Source organism: Natator depressus, chromosome 28, assembly GCF_965152275.1.
Source record: "Natator depressus isolate rNatDep1 chromosome 28, rNatDep2.hap1, whole genome shotgun sequence".
NCBI classification, from domain to species: domain Eukaryota; kingdom Metazoa; phylum Chordata; order Testudines; family Cheloniidae; genus Natator; species Natator depressus.
The window spans coordinates 6,689,362-6,704,491 of NC_134261.1; the positions used below are offsets into that span (position 1 = coordinate 6,689,362).

At 49.8% G+C, this 15,130-nt stretch overlaps 1 protein-coding gene across 1 annotated transcript in view; it reads left to right on the forward strand.

Moving 5' to 3' along the window:
* Window positions 1-3,386: 3,386 nt before the first annotated feature.
* Window positions 3,387-15,130, forward strand: part of LOC141978955 (uncharacterized) — a 36,234-nt gene continuing 24,490 nt past the window's right edge. The window contains exon 1 of the mRNA XM_074941364.1: window positions 3,387-3,514. The gene's annotated coding sequence lies outside the window, so the exon portion shown is untranslated. The remainder of the gene's footprint in view (window positions 3,515-15,130) is intronic.

Sequence of the window (15,130 nt, forward strand, 5' to 3'; positions counted from 1 at the left end):
GTCTTTCCATGCAGTGACTCTGGAGTAACAACGGTCTCAATGAAACCAGATTTCATAAAGAATGAGTCCAGAATGCTGTGGAAGAGATCATTGTGTGGCAGTGCTAACCCTCTTCTCACCTCCCTCCCCCCCAAAAATCTTGGACTAGGTCGGGGGAAGGGGGGAGATGAATTTTCCCAACAGAACCAAAAGTTCCTGCAGTTTTCAAAAGAGGAGAAAAGCAAAATCTGTTATTTCACACACACTGTTTGATAAGTGGATAGAAAGTTATCACGGTGACTGGGCGTGGCCGAGGAATGCCTGGCAGTGCTTGGAGCCAGGATTCTGGCACAAGTTGATCAGAGAGAAGGAGCATGGTTAGTAGCAGTCCCCAGAGCCCACAGCCAGAGGCCCCAGACACCCTCCAGCCAGGGTCCCACCAGATATTCCCTGGGGCGCAGCCCCCAGATACCCCAGCCAGGGACCCCAGATACCCCTCAGAGCCCCACCGGCCAGGGAATCCCCACCAGACCATGACTGCCAGGTTGGGAATCCCAAAGGGTTCCCCCCACCAAGATCCCCCAGCAGCCAGGGACGCCCCCCAAAGGGGACTCCTCACTGGGAACTCAGTCCCTCACTGCCTTCCTGGGATTCTCCCACTACCTGCCTAGGACCGCCACCTGCCCTCCAGTAGGATCTGCCATGCCATTTGCCTGGGGCCCCCTCCTTCCCCCAGTGGGACCCCCTGATGCTTTACAGTGGAACCCCTCACTCTGCTTGCCTGGCATCCCCTGACGTAGTTCCGGGGATTCCCCCCCCCTGCACTGGGCATGGCAACGATCCCAGGAGCCAGCAGGGGAGGCCCAGACAGCGCCTCTGGCGCAGCACCAGGCACCCTCTAACTCCCTGCCCCGCCTCCCCAAGAGACGCCCACCCCCACTGTTCTGCAGCCACCAGGTCCCCGGCGATACCCACCTCCAGGACTCATAGCCTCAGGGCTGGGCACATCAGAACCATCCCCTGAAACCCCAAACCTCCAGAACCCACCAACCTGACTAGGGTCCTCCCTGCCGAGCCACCCAGAGGCCTCCCCCTACCACAATGACCCTTCAGCTCCCGCTGCAATCTCCCCACACAGACATGCACCCCCCCAGCAACAGTGTTCCCTCAAAGTGTCTGGTAAGTGGATAGAAAGTTATCACTGCCCCTGCTGGCCAGTCACACAGGCAGGGGGAGCCTGGGGAATGCCTCTTGAACAGGAGAATGGAAGGCCTGGAGGACCAAAATAGGTAAGAAATTTTCATGCAAAATAGGTAAGAAATTTCACTAGCAAATAATGGCCACCATGGATCCACCCCAGAGGTGGCTACATCTTTGCATTGCGGGAATCAACCCCTCAAGGAGACCCTTTGTCATGGGGTTTGGGATACTTCTGGACCCACGCTGCACTCAGAGGGACCTCCCCATCCCGTGCCGGCTGGAGAAAAGAAAAGGGTCCAGCCAAGTCTCCTGTTACTAGGTGGGGGCCACTGATCCCCAGTCAGGGGGAGGCCTCTGGCTTTGATGTGTATTAAGTATGTGGCTGGTCTCTTTCATCGGCAAACATTTGAAGAGAGATAAAGGGGGAAAGAAATGATTCTCAAAGGAGAGGGGAAAGATGATCACTGGGAAATTTAACCCCCTGCAACCTCCAGGATGGAGAAGGACTCAGGGCAACAGGTTCCCTCCAAGGAAGGAGAAGTTGCTGGGATTTAGAGATATGGGGAACAGCCCCAGACACAAAAGGATTTTTAATTGACACTTGATGATGTAGAAAGAGGGAAATCCTGAGAATTGAGATCAGTGTTCAGAAATGAAAGAGAAAGGGTGGAAATCTGAGGGATTTTGGATCCATTTATGCAAATTATAGAGAGGAAAGTGGAAAACGAGAGGGATTTTATAGCAGTCGTTGATAGGAGGTAAAAGCTGAGTGTATTTCACATCACTATTTGATAAATGAATGGAGCGGAAATGGGCAACATTGGGAAACATTTTATATCCATATTCAAGAATCTGAAAAAAGGTGTAAATCGGATTTTTTTTTTTTTTAGTATCTTATAATTAGAGAGAGAGGAAAAAATCTCAGGGCATATTGACTTAGAAATAGACAAGCAGAGAGAAAGTGAGGCAAATGTTTAGGTTATTTTATATCAATCTTTGAGGGTTGCAGAGAATGTGTGTCACAAACTTTGCAATGGACAACATGAGAGAAAACCACCAAGATCGGAGGGGATTTTTATATATTATAGGAGGAGTGGGAAAGGGGGACTGGTTAGCTGGATTTTAAGTGACTGTCCAATACATAAAGAGAAAGTGATGGTCCCCCCCACTGCCCCCATTCCCCTGGGCAGCAGGGAGCCCTCTGAGGGGCTGATTGAAGGGCGGGGGGTGTAGGGCTCCCTGGGGGAGGGGAGGGGGCGGCAGTGGGGGATGGGCAGGTAGGGGGAGGTGGGGGCTGGGGGCAGCGGTGCTGCGGTTGGGGGGTAGCAAGTGGGACTGGGAAGCCGGGATCGGGGGCAGCCCCCGGGGGGACACGGGCCCCTCCCTTCCCCGCCCCGGCAGAGACCCGGCGTCTCCTCCCACCCCCACGCCGGGGGCAGCCAGGTTGGGGGATGGCTCCGGGCTACAACTTCCCCCGACACCGGGACAAATCGCTGCGGATCAAACGGGGGGGGGGGAAATCCCGCCCCCCCCCACGGGAGGAGAGTTTCAATGGACACGTGAGGAGGAGGGAGAGACGGGGGGGGATGAGGGGAGACGAGAGAGCGGATCGGGGGGGGGAGGGGGGAGTTTACAGCCACGTGGGAGCTACCGAGAGAGAAAAGGGGAGAACTGGGGGGCATTTGTGCCGGGGGGGGAAGGGGCACAAACAGGGATAGGATCCAAATAACTCCCCCCCGCCCCCCACTTCCCCCCCGCCAATTTCCTGGCTGCACAGAGACAGTTCAACCCCCCCCGCCCGACAGCCCCCTCACCCCCCAGGGGACCCCCCCGCCGGGCCCCAGTCTCTGCCCCCCCAATCCCAGCCGTGCCGGGGCCAGAGTCACTTTCCTGCCCCCCCCCGGCGGGGTCTCCCACTCACCGGGGCGGGGGCGGGCAGAGCCCGGGGGGCGGGTCCCGGCCGGAGAAAGCCCCCCCCGGCCGGGCACGGGGGGGTCAATGACGCCCCCCCCAGCACAGACCCCGGGGGGGAGCCGCGGCTGCTCAGCCCGGGCTCCCGCCTCACGCGCGGGCAACAACGGAAGTGACGTTGGGTTCTCTGGCTCTGGGCATGCGCAGATCGGCGGATGGGCCGGACAGCGCAGGAGCGCCCCCCGGGGGAGAGGGAGTTCCTGACTCTCCCGGCAGCGGAAGTGACGTGCGGGGCGGGGGAGCCCGGCTGCGAAGGCGCGCGGGGCGCAGCGGCTCTGCTGGGCTCGTGCGGGGCCGTTGGAGGGTTTTGTGGCTCCCGGCTCTGGGCATGCGCAGATCGCGGCGGCGGCGCTGCAGCCTCCAGGTAGCGGAGCGAGCCCCGTGTCCGGGGGGGGACCCGGCCTCCCGCAGCGCCGGGATCTGCCCCCCGGGGGGGGGCGGGGGGAGACCTGAGGAAAGGGGGCAGGGAAAATGTCGGCGCAGCCCGGACGTGGTGGGGGGGGAGGAGCCGGGGCCCCCCCGGGGAGCGGGGAGAGGCGGGGGGGGCTGAGATCCCCTCGGATTTACCACTGCCCCCCCCGCTCCCGCCCTGCCCCCTTTCTCTCCCCACAGCAGCGAGCAGCAGCCCGGGTGACCCCCCCCCTTCCCCCACCTCCCTGAGACGGGCTCTTCCTCCCCCTCCCCCCCGCCCTTCCCCCACCTCCCTGAGACGGGCTCTTCCTCCCCCTCCCCCCCGCCCTTCCCCCACCTCCCTGAGACGGGCTCTTCTTCCCCCTCCCCGCCGCCCTTCCCCCACCTCCCTGAGACGGGCTCTTCTTCCCCCTCCCCCCCGCCCTTCCCCCACCTCCCTGAGACGGGCTCTTCCTCCCCCTCCCCCCCGCCCTTCCCCCACCTCCCTGAGACGGGCTCTTCCTCCCCCTCCCCCCCGCCCTTCCCCCACCTCCCTGAGACGGGCTCTTCCTCCCCCTCCCCCCCGCCCTTCCCCCACCTCCCTGAGACGGGCTCTTCCTCCCCCTCCCCCCCGCCCTTCCCCCACCTCCCTGAGACGGGCTCTTCCTCCCCCTCCCCCCCGCCCTTCCCCCACCTCCCTGAGACGGGCTCTTCTTCCCCCTCCCCCCCGCCCTTCCCCCACCTCCCTGAGACGGGCTCTTCCTCCCCCTCCCCCCCGCCCTTCCCCCACCTCCCTGAGACGGGCTCTTCCTCCCCCTCCCCCCCGCCCTTCCCCCACCTCCCTGAGACGGGCTCTTCCTCCCCCTCCCCCCCGCCCTTCCCCCACCTCCCTGAGACGGGCTCTTCCTCCCCCTCCCCCCCGCCCTTCCCCCACCTCCCTGAGACGGGCTCTTCCTCCCCCTCCCCCCCGCCCTTCCCCCACCTCCCTGAGACGGGCTCTTCCTCCCCCTCCCCCCCGCCCTTCCCCCACCTCCCTGAGACGGGCTCTTCCTCCCCCTCCCCCCCGCCCTTTCCCCACCTCCCTGAGACGGGCTCTTCTTCCCCCTCCCCCCGCCCTTCCCCCACCTCCCTGAGACGGGCTCTTCCTCCCCCTCCCCCCCGCCCTGAGACGGGCTCTTCCTCCCCCCCCCGCCCTTCCCCCACCTCCCTGAGACGGGCCCTTCCCCCCCCCCCCCGCCCTTCCCCCACCTCCCTGAGACCTCCTGAGATTGGAGGTACACCTGTCTGGGAATGTCTAGGGATACTTGGTCCTGCCTCAGCACGGGAGGCCTGAGTGGACGACTCTCAAGATCCCTTCCAGGCCTACACTGAAATAATTCCCTCTTGTGCTGTGTTGTGTTCTCCGCTGAGCTGTTTTGCATGGTGCCATTTGGAACGGGGATCGCAGCATGTTGTGTTGAAGAGTTTTATGGAGCATTGCTTTCCCTCAGCTTGTTTGGTACCTGTGTTGTGTTGGTTTGAGCTGAGCTCTTTTCCATTGTGTACTTTAGGGTGTGTTACTTTGCACTGTGTTGCTTTCTTTTCCTTTGTATTGTCATTTTCTGCTGTGGAGTGTAGGTTGTGTGTTTTTGTTTTATGGTTTTTTTTTTTTTTTTTTGAATTGCCTGATATTATGTGGTGGTGGGTTTTACTCTGTAGGTTTCAGAGTAACAGCCGTGTTAGTTTGTATTCGCAAAAAGAAAAGGAGTACTTGTGGCACCTTAAAGACTAACCAATTTATTTGAGCATGAACTTTCGTGACTCTGTAGGTTGTGTTTTTTACGTATTGTCAAGGTTCCTCCCCCACTCTGAACTCTAGGGTACAGATGTGGGGACCTGCATGAAAAACCTCCTAAGCTTATCTTTACCAGCTTAGGTCAAAACTTCCCCAAGGTACAAAATATTCCACCCTTTTGTCCTTGGATTGGCCGCTACCACCACCAAACAAATACTGGTTACTGGGGAAGAGCTGTCTGGACACGTCTTTCCCCCCAAAATACTTCCCAAAACCTTGCACCCCACTTCCTGGACAAGGTTTGGTAAAAAGCCTCACCAATTTGCCTAGGTGACTACAGACCCAGACCCTTGGATCTTAAGAACAATGAACAATCCTCCCAACACTTGCACCCCCCCTTTCCAGGGAAATGTTGGATAAAAAGCCTCACCAATTTGCATAGGTGACCACAGACCCAAACCCTTGGATCTGAGAACAATGAAAAAGCATTCAGTTTTCTTACAAAAAGACTTTTAATAGAAATAGAAGTAAATAGAAATAAACAAAAATCCCCCCTGTAAAATCAGGATGGTAGATACCTTACAGGGTAATTAGATTCAAAACATAGAGAACCCCTCTAGGCAAAAACCGTAAGTTACAAAAAAGATACACAGACAGAAATAGTTATTCTATTCAGCACAATTCTTTTCTCAGCCATTTAAAGAAATCATAATCTAACACGTACCTAGCTAGATTACTCACTAAAAGTTCTAAGGCTTCATTCCTGGTCTATCCCCGGCAAAGACAGAATATAGACAGACACACATACCCTTTGTTTCTCCCCCTCCTCCCAGCTTTTTAAAGTATCTTGTCTCCTCATTGGTCATTTTGGTCAGGTGCCAGCGAGGTTACCTTTAGCTTCTTAACCCTTTACAGGTGAGAGGAGATTTCCTCTGGCCAGGAGGGATTTTAAAGGGGTTTACCCTTTCCTTTATATTTATGACACGTATATATTGCATCACATCATAGAAATGTAGGACTGAAAAAGACCTCAAGATGTCATCAAGTCCAGCTCTCTCTGCTGAGGCAGGACCAAGTATATGTAGATTATCTGTAGTAGAGTTTTGTCTTGCATGTTCTTAAAAACTTCCAGGGAAAGAGTCTCCACAACCACCCTTTTAAGACTATTCCAGAGCTCACCTACCTTAGCTTACCCACACAGATTTTAGTGGTGAGCGGCTCTGGAGAGCAGGAGTCCCCAGTGAGTGGGCAGCTGGGTAAAGAGACTAAAGTTGGGAGGAGAAACTTTGATGTGCCCAAGGTCACCCAGTCTGTCTGTGACAGAGCTAGAAATAGATCCCAGTTCTAGGGCCACTGTACTGCTGTTTTGGGTACCGAAGGTCTCTGTCACACTAGTGTTTTAGAGGGGTAGCCGTGTTAATCTGTATCAGCAAAAACAATGAGGAGTCCTTGTGGCACCTTAGAGACTAATACATTTATTTGGGCATAAGCTTTCATGGGTTAAAACCCACTTCATCAGATGCATGGAGTGGAAAATACAGTAGGCCGAATATATTTACACAGTACATGAAAACCTGGGAGTTGCCTTACCAAGTGGTGGGTCAGTTCTAACGAGGCCATTCAATTAAAGTGGAAGTGGATTATTATCAGCAGGAGGAAAAATCACTTTTGTATTGGTAATCAGGGTAGCCAATTTCAAACAGTTGACAAGAAGGTGTGAGTAACAGTAGGGGAAATTAGTTTTTAGTTTTTGTAGTGACCCATCCACTCCCAGACTTTATTCAGGCCTAATTTGATGGTGTCCAGTTTGCAAATTAATTCCAGTTCTGCAGTTTCTCGTTGGAGTCGGTTTTGAAGTTTTTTTGTTGAAGAATTGCGAGTTTTAAGTCTGTTATTGAGTGTCCAGGGAGACTGAAGTGTTTGCCGACTGGTTTTTGAATGTTATAATTCTTGACATCTGATTTTCGTCCATTTATTCTTTTGCAGAGAGACTGTCCGGTTTGGCCAATATACATGGCAGAGGGACATTGCTGGCACATGATGGCATATATCGCATTTGTTTTAGGCACTGGTGCAAAACTTTAGTATAGACAGAATTTACACTAGTGCTCTCTGATTGGCACTGATGCACCCTGTCCCTGTTTGAAGGCTTCTGGGGGCAGTGACCCTCACTGAGACCTGGGGCTGGCTGAACAGTGGAGCTGGTAATGGAGGGGCAGCAGTGAGTGCTGGAGGTATGAGACAGGAGCACGGCCCCACAGGAGTGCGCACTGACTTCTCCTGATCCAGGACACCCACCCCCAGCTGTGTGCAGGGACTGCAGCTGATCTTCCCAGCCAAGACAGCCTATGCATCCCTGGACAAACCAACTCTTTCTGTAGCCTAATACAATAGGGTCTGGGGACCTTTCCAAACTGCGGGTGACAGGGCTCTGGAGTTACCGGGGTCTGTTCCTGGCTCGGTCACTGACCTGCTTGGTGACCTTGGGGAACTCACAACCCCTCTCTCTTTTACTCCTACCCATTGTCTACTTGGATTGTGATTTCTTTGGGGCAAGGACTGTCCCTCTCTGTCTGTGCAATGCCCAGCACAATGGGGGTGCTGATCTCAGTCAGGTTCTCTGCCATGCACAGCACAATGGGGCCCTGATCTCCATCAGTGTCTGTGCAACACAAGGCACGGTTTATGGACTCACAGGCTTTAAGGCCAGAAGGGACCATCATGGTCATCTAGTCTGACCTCCTGCACATCGCAGGCCAGAGAACCTCACTCACCCACTTCTGTAATAGACCCTGAACCTTGGGCTCAGTTAATGAAGTCCTCAAATCATTATTTAAAGACTTCAAGTTACAAAAAAATCCACCATTTACATGAGTTTAAACCTGCAAATGACCCATGCTATACCCCATGCTGCAGAGGAATGCAAAACAAAAAACCCCAGGGTCTCTGCCAATCTGAGTCTGGGCAAATTCCTTCCCATCCCCAAATATGGCGATCAATTAGACCCAGACACCTGGGAAAGAATTCTCTGTAGTAACTCAGAGCCCTGCCCATCTAGTGTCCCATCACCAGCCTTTGGAGATATTTGCTGCTAGCAGTTGCAGATTGACTACACGCCATTGTAGGCAGTCCCATCCTACCAATCCCTCCAGAAAGGTATCGAGCTCAGTCTTGAAGCCAGTTTGGTTTTTTTCCCCCACTGCTTCCCTTGGAGGCTGTTCCAAAACTTCACTCTGATGATTAGAAACCTTTGCCTAATTTCAAGCCAAAACTTATTGATGGCCAATATCAATTGGTCCTAGTGCCAACATTGGTGCTAAATAACTAAATAACTCTTCTCCTTCCCTGGTATTTTCCCTTCTGATGTATGTATAGAGAGCAATCATATTTCCCCTCAGCCTTCTTTTGGTTAGGCTAAACAAGCCAAGCTCTTTGAGTCTCCTCATAAGGCAGATTTTCCATTCCTTGGATCATCCTAGTAGCCCTTCTCTGCACCTGGTCCACTTTGAATTCATCCTTCTTAATCATGGGAGACCAGAATTGCCCACAGTATTTCAGATGAGGTCTCATTGGTACCTTGTATAACAGTACTAACCCTTCCCTGTGTCTACTGGAAATACCTTGCCTGATGCATCCTAGGACTGCATTAACCTATTTCACAGCTGCAGCACTTTGGCAGCTCATAATTATTCTGTGATCAACCAATACACCTAGGTCTTTCTCCTCCTCTGTGACTTCCAACTGATAATTCCCCAGCTTATTGAAAAAATTCTTGTTGTTCATCCCTAAGTGCATAACTTTGCACAATTAATTTTCATCCCATTTCTATTACTCCAACTTTCAAGGTTATGCAGATCTTCTAGGATGATATTCCTGTCCTCCTCCTTGTTGGCAATCCTTCCCAGCTTTGTGTCACACTCCTACTTTTTGTGCCAGGGTCACGAATAAAAATATTGAATAAGATCGGTCCCAAGACTGATCTCTGAGGAACTCCACTAATAGCCTTCCTCCAGCCTGACAACTCACTGTTCAGTATGACCCCTTGTAGTCTCCCCTGTAACCAATTCCTTGTCGACTTTTCAGTTCTCATATTAATCCCCATCTTCTCCAATGTAACAAATAGTTTCCCATGTGGAACTGTATCAAATGCCTTACTAAAAAGAAAAGGAGTACGAGTGGCACCTTAGAGACTAACCAATTTATTTGATGCATCCGATGAAGTTAGCTGTAGGTCACGAAAGCTTATGTTCAAATAAATTTGTTAGTCTCTAAGGTACCACAAGTCCTCCTTTTCTTTTTGCTGATACAGACTAACATGGCTGCTACTCTGAAACCTGATTCTAAACTGAAATTAAAATTGAGATAAATGCATTAGAGATGATCTGACACCTAATTTCTATTTCTTAATGACTGAAATTTTGATACTCGCTCACACCATCATTTTTTTTAAAGCACAGTCAAGTTAATGAATGAAAGCACACCAATTATTGACTGCTTTATGTTGTATTAGCATCTGATTAGGAAACCTAGTTAAAACTGTACCACTGTAAGTGGAAATGCATCAACACAGCTTAGCTCCAGTGTGTTTAAATGTGAATGAAAAGTTTCTAAGCTAAATACATGGCAGGATGGTAAACGGGGGAAAATACACAGAAGTGCCTCTACCCAGGCCTGTTGATTTCTTGTCCCAACCCCCCATGAGTTCTGGCCTCTTGGTCAACTCGGCTCCCAGTCCCACATCAGCTGTGCCCTCTCCCAGCCTAAAACCCTTCTACTGCAGTTTTTCATCCCCCTCGTCCAGGCAGGGGGTTGGTGCTGCTGCCCCTAAGGCACCTGCATCAGTCACTGTCTCACATACTGGGGCTCTTTAGATTTCAGGGAACAATTTGTCAGAGTTACTGACTCTGGGAAGTGGGAGAGAGGAGAGGCTGAGAGGGAGTTTGCTCCCCATGCTCTGTAGGGCCATGTTCAACCCTGGTAGTCTCCATGTTACCTCATCCTCCACCCTCCCCCATGTGTCTATGCTCGTGTGTCAGAGTGTCACCTTCTGATCATAATGCCACTGGCCTCAGCAGAGCTCCCAGACAGGAGCTACATCACAGTGGGGTTGCAGTACTGAGAGTAAAATACTTCACAGGGAGGGTGTAATTATCCTCAAAGCAGGCGTTACAGTCTAGGAAGTGAAAGAATTAAAGTGCTTCATTACTTAAAGGTACGTTTGAAAGGACTGGATTTTTATTAATAAATTGCAGTAATGTTGACTTCACTCTACACACACAGATGAAAAAATATTTATATAGGTAAAATACAGAAATGCTTCTGGAGAAAGTCGAGTTTGATTGAAGGATATTTACACTGTATATTTTGCGTGTGACATTGACAATTTGTGTTTGAACCATGATAAAGATTTGGCTCTTTGAATCTCAACATTTACTGAAATTAAATAATTTTTGTCTGACCACCCCCATAACTTCCCACAGCTCTGAACATTGAAATTGTAAACACTGAAAAAAGACTTAAAAATAAATATCAATATCATCAACTGAAATTAAAAAAAAAAAATCGACAAGATGAATTTTGCCAAACCCACTAAACAGCAATCACAATACGCTAGAGAATGGAAATTCACAGCTAAGGCACCCAACCTTAATTCTGCCCTGTAGTGGCACCAGGCAATCAATATAGGGCTACAAATAAGGCATTTTACTGTATAAAGTTCCAGATTAGATTATACTGATTTGTAAAGACACATGAGATCTTTCTCTCAGGGCATCAACTTCACTGGGTAGTTTCTTTTATTGGTAATTCCCAGAAGTCAATAGATAAATAACGTTCTATCAGTTATGAAGTGGCCGTTTCAGATTTCTGGGGAGTGTGTCTTATTTTGCACTAGGGGCCAGGTCCCTGGAGAGGCAGAGCTTTGGTTTCATTTTAACTTGTGCATACTCAGCATTTTCTGGAATTTGGTTCAAAGTATTTACGTGTTTCCCTGGCCTGTTCTTAAAAGTACTGCTATAGAAAGTGGGAAAGGGCAGAAACTCACCGCAGGATTAGGAGCTGAGTCCCTTAGATATTTATAGCTCATCGGAAGAAGGATGGGGATTGGTGGGTGTCTGGGGATTTAATAATAAACAATCTAATATCATCATTCTTAGTGAATTTTCATCTTCTAATTCCCATAACCCACTAATTATCTCTGGCTGCCCCTGACAGTCTGGGGAGGGAGTACGAGAAAACTCCTTTGGCCAGTGTGGACCTAAGGCACAAGGATCTTTCAGTGGCTGGCTCAATGTCCCCCGGAGTGAAATTCACTTCACTGGATAAATCCCTAGTTGCTGTGCTCTGCAGAGGGATGGGGAGCTGGATTCCATCCCCCATTCCTGGGAATGGACCTCCCCCCCCATCTTCACCCCAATGTCAGACACTACCCCAACCTTCCCTGTGGTGATGGACCCACTTGATGCTGCCAGAGCCATCTACCATGGGACCTAGAGGGGGCAGAGGCCCAGCTCCAGAACTGCTACCCTTGCCCACAGCCCCCATGCTATGCTGGAGTTGCCCTGGCTTTCCTGTGTGTAGATGTGTCTAGCTGTCTGGGGACCCAACCTGTGCACACACCACACACAAACTTTCTCACAACACACATCCCAGGATGGGGAAGGACCCTCTGGGGCTGGCTGCAGTCTCCCCTTGCTGCTGTGAGAGGAATGGGGTAGTCCCTTATATAGGACACAAACACACCCATGGGCAGATGTGAAATGTAGTTTCTTCCAGGGGCTTGAAATGTTTGGTTTAGAGTCTGGGGCTCTGTCTTCCTGTTTGTCTCCTTCTGCCACTTTCAGATCTCTTAGAGAGACAAGGTGGGTGAGGTAACTTCTTTTAGAACCAATTAAAAATCCCTCTCTTTGATATCCTGGGACCTACATGGCTACAATAACTCTTTTCTCTTTTTACCCTCTCTCACCTCCCCGTCAGCTGAGACTGTCCCATGTAATGGGAAAATAAGGGTTCAGTCCTGTCACTGAATTGGGTCTTGCCAGCACTAACAGGGGTGAAAGTCTGTGTGCATTAATGACAGAAGCAGCTCTGGGACTTGGAGACATAGGGAGAAGAGATTGGAGTTTGCAGGTGATATTTGTGCAGGGTGCGAGTTACTCATGAGGGAATTCTGTGCCACTGTATACGTGCAGAATTTACGTCCAGTGCAGACATCTTTTTTTTTTTTTTTTTTTGCATGAAAAAAATGTTTTCTGCCCGAGAAGTGCTGCAGTTCTGCCTTTCACCTACCAGAGGCCCCTGTGCACCAGAACAGCTCAGCAGCCAGCTGGGTTCATGTTGGTGGGAAACTGTTGCCCTGAGCTACACTCGAAATGGGAAGAGAATTAGTGGGTGCAACTTGGGAGAGTCCTGATGTTACACTAATAAAACAAGACGAACAGGATCTTGTAAAAGGGACAAAGCAAAATGCCACGTTTATTGTAAATAAAAATATAGAAAACACACACTATTATATTACTACTTATTCCTTACTTATCCGTAGATACATTCATACAAGTTCTGCATAGTTGTTATAGTTACCAGCCTAGAAGTTGCTTGTGACAGAGTACTGGCCTGTACACGAGAGTGGAGCCGAGTCCGTCAGATGCGCATCCGATGCTCTTGGAGGGTGGTGGCAGAACTGGAGACTCTCAGTTCTCAGTCCATTTTTATAGGAATTTATTCCTATTCCAGTCCATGGAAATTGCTTCATCATATTGTTCGTCATGACGGCTCCAGGACAGCTGTCAGGAGCTCATCAGCTTTCTTCATCCTTTGAATCATTCGGGTGGATTCCAGTTTGCTCTCCGGGGGTTTTCTGGTTTTTTCCACCTGGCGCCTTCTTCAGCTGATTGACACTGAATTCCTAGGCTGCCACTTCCCTGATTATTCAAAACCAATCATTCATTCATATACATTCTTTAATAAGAGCACATTTATCATTTCACTGAGTATTGTTATTTATTTGAGACTCCCTGACTCTTAACATTCCTTCAATATTTCTGACTCTTTTAACATTCCTTTAACGTTATTGATACAAAGGTGTTGTTTATTTGAGACATTCCTTTAATATTCCTAATACAGAGGTGTTATCTATTTGAGACTCCTTGTCTTTTAACATTCTTTTAACATTCCTGATACAAACTATAGAGGGTGGGAGTCTCTATGTGATATTTCTATGAGTGCCATGCCAATTAATAGCTTTCCGTGGTTGTTGTTACAAAAAAGTGTCCATCTCCATTACAAAGTGTCAGTTTACAGAGTCAATTGAGCAGAACCAATTGGAAAGTAAAGTCAGTTGAGCGGTTTGTGTTCATAAGCGTCAATATCAATTACAAGCAAGGGAAAGTTTTCAGAGTAGCAGCCGTGTTAGTCTGTATTCGCAAAAAGAAAAGGAGTACTTGTGGCACCTTAGAGACTAACAAATTTATTTGAGCATAAGCTTTCGTGAGCTACAGCTCACTTCATCAGATGCAGCTCAAATAAATTTGCTAGTCTCTAAGGTGCCACAAGTTCTCCTTTTCTTTAAGCAAGGGAAAGTATCAATTTAGAGAGTAGAGTAAATTGGGTGGTTTAGGTTTACAAGCGTCAATCTCAATCACAAGGTATCAGTTTAGGGAAGGGAGCATCACTTAAAGTTAATTAATGGCTTACAAGGTACTTAGAGTCAATTGACGGTTTGCAAGCTTTAACACAGACAACACACAAACACAGTCAGCAGCTATGGAGAACTGCAAATCAATATTGCAGAATTATTTCAAATAGGGGAATTACAATTATTACAAGAATTACAAATATTATGACAATTATTCCAAGTAGGGGAAATACAAATATTATAAACAGAATTACAAATATTAAAAATATGCCTACATAAAATATGCCTACACTGAGACACGGCTGCCCCTGGGGGTGGGGACAGGGTGGTTATTCTCTACTCACAAGGGGGTGTGGAAGGGGAACGGGAGGAGTAAGTGTCCCTCGTGGAGACTGCCCACTCCAGCTGCTTCTGCCCTACACCTAACCCCAAACCTCTTCACCTCCCCAACGATCAGCTGCCAGTCTTCCCTCGCTGCTACCCCTTCCTGACTGGCAGAGAACCTCTAAGCCCTGGCCCCTTCTCTTTAACTGTGAAAGTTGCCTTGCCCAGGACTTTGCTGCCTGTGTGAATGGCAGGTAGGGATGGGGAGCCATCACCTTCTGGGTATTTACTGGACATTCATCTAGTCACTGTCTCCTTCATTCATGCAGAGGTAAGGTTGCCCAGCCACGTGCTCTGGGCTCCAAACTCAGCTAATAGGAAGTCAAGAGCACAACAGCCATCTTTTGCCACCTTTAACATCCCATAATAGTGTATCTGGTGTTGATGGACCTCTCCTGCCAGGCAGGGTGTAATGCATTCTGTTGCCAATCAGCACTTCACATAGGTAAAGTCTCTCTCCTGTCCGGTGATTTACAGAGGCTCACAGTGCAGCTAGTCAGATATTAACCCAGGCAGCAACTCACAAGCATTCAATAAAGTCTAAACATTAAACACATTCTTATAATTCTCATACCTGTTCTAACAATACTAACACAGGTGAGCCAGACTGATTCCAGCTCTGCGTTTGTCCATGTTAAATTAAGACATGGGGTTTTTTGCAAGAGCTAACATCTCATCTGCCAGTGTCACAGGCAGGATGGGCAGCGATGGTGTTTCTAGCCTCTGTTTGCCAGAAGCTGGGAATGGGTGACAGGGGATGGATCACTTGATGATGACCTGTTCTGTTCATTCCATCGGAA